Source organism: Buceros rhinoceros, unplaced genomic scaffold, assembly GCF_000710305.1.
Source record: "Buceros rhinoceros silvestris isolate BGI_N320 unplaced genomic scaffold, ASM71030v1 scaffold15302, whole genome shotgun sequence".
NCBI lineage: Eukaryota > Metazoa > Chordata > Aves > Bucerotiformes > Bucerotidae > Buceros > Buceros rhinoceros.
The window spans coordinates 19169-21118 of record NW_010398459.1 but is presented as its reverse complement, the minus strand read 5'-3'; positions in this window follow the sequence as shown (position 1 = coordinate 21118).

The following is a 1950-nucleotide window of genomic DNA, read 5'->3' as shown; positions in this document are numbered from 1 at the left end:
ATTGTAATAGGTAACTCTCACCTGAAGGGAACAGAAGGTCCAATACGCAGACCAGACCCACTTCTTAAGGAAGTCTGCTCCTCTCAGTCTGTGTTAAAGATGTGGCAAGAAAGCTTCCTGGTACAACTGTCAGATTATTATCTATTACTGATTTTCCAGGTAGGCAAGTGATGAAATTGCAACAAGAAATCCAAGGCAAATCAAAAGAGACTTCAGGGCTTGGGACGACTGGTTAAGGCCTCTCACTACAAGAAGAACATTGAGGTGCTGAAGGGTGTCAAGAGAAGAGCAGCAAAGATGGTGAAGGGTCTAGAGAACAAGTCCTATGAGAAGCAGCTAAGGGAACTGGGGTTGTTTAACTTGGAGAAGAGGAAGTTCAGAGGAGACCTTATCGCTCTCTACAACTGCCTGAGAGGAGGTTGTAGTGAGGTGGGTGTCAAGTCTCTTCTCCCAAGTAACAAGTGATAGGGCGAGAGGAAATGGGAAGCACTGGAACAGGCTGCCTGGTGAAGGGATGGGGTCAGCATCCCTGGGGATATTTAAAAGACATAGAGATGTGGTGCTTAGGGACATGGCTTAGAAGCATCCTGGCAGTGCTGGATTAACAGTTGGACTTGATAATCTTAAAGGTCTCTTTCAACCAAAACAATTCCGTGATTTTATATTTCTATTTTATGGTGGCGATCATATCATAAGAGCTATGGGGAGATTTCTGAAGCTAAGAGGTACAGTTGGACCAAAATACTCTACTGAAACATACACTATAAACATTACAAATACAGACATAAGCCCTATTTTAGGGAGTTAACAATCTTCGCAGAAGTTATCTTATTCTTTCATCTTTTTCTTTTTATTGGCTCCTAATGGAATATTATTTTTAAAGGAGATTGTTCCGGAATTCATAGTACACAAAGATAGTATCAGAGAATTCAGAAATATAATCTATTAGCTTCTTTCTGCACTGATATTAGGCCACCTAAGAATAACCCACTTGGAAATTACTTCTGAGCAGTATTATCTCTATCTTATGGGCTTTTACAGAACTCAGCTGTATTTTTATGGATGTTGTTCATTTACTCAAGAGGTTAAAGGTCTTCTAAAGTGTTTGACTGTTCATCAACAACAGACCTTTTTTACACATACTGTGAAGAAAAAACCCAAAAGCCAACACCTGAAAATAATAACTAGAACACATAGAGTAGCATGAAGAGAACACCAAAGATTATCAAATCGCTTGCTGCAATTCAATTACTGCTGCCATTACGTACTCTCAGTGAATTTCTCTTACATTATACAGTACAGTTAGTATAAAACAGTGCAGTATGATGAAATATATGTACTTTGAGCTTGTCAACAGAGTATTACTGAACCAAGCTCAATAAATTCTGCTCTTCCATGTCTAGTAAGCCTCGGGTTTCAGTCCTGCTCTCATGGAAAAAGGAAAAACAAAGGGGAAAAACTCTCAGTAATTGCTACATTATTGTCTCGTTCACACAAGACATGCCTGGAAACTGCTCCCACACTGCTGAGAAAAAGTCATGCGAAGTCCATGATGACTTCTTCTTCACTTGCTGGCTGCCCTGAGAGCACTAGCCATCCGTAAGGGATAAGTTTTGTAAGGGTGGACCATAGTGTTGGCTAGTCTCAGCTGTGGGGGAGCAGAAGCTGACTAATTCCTGAGCTTCTCAGGTCCACAGAAGATGCCATCATGCACAGGCGTATGTGGTTACAGAAAAGGGTCTCTTTTCTTGACATAACAATTGTCTACCTCTGCATTTTCAAGCACATATGAAAGTATAATTGAGAAGGAAATCTCATCTTATGAGAAAGTTTCTTTGGGAACATTCTCCTTTCTGAATATGAAATTAGGAGGCTATTGCTGATCTGATGCACAGAAAATTCAACGCAATTTTGTTAATGCGGCATGCTGACAACTTAGAACCTGTAGCA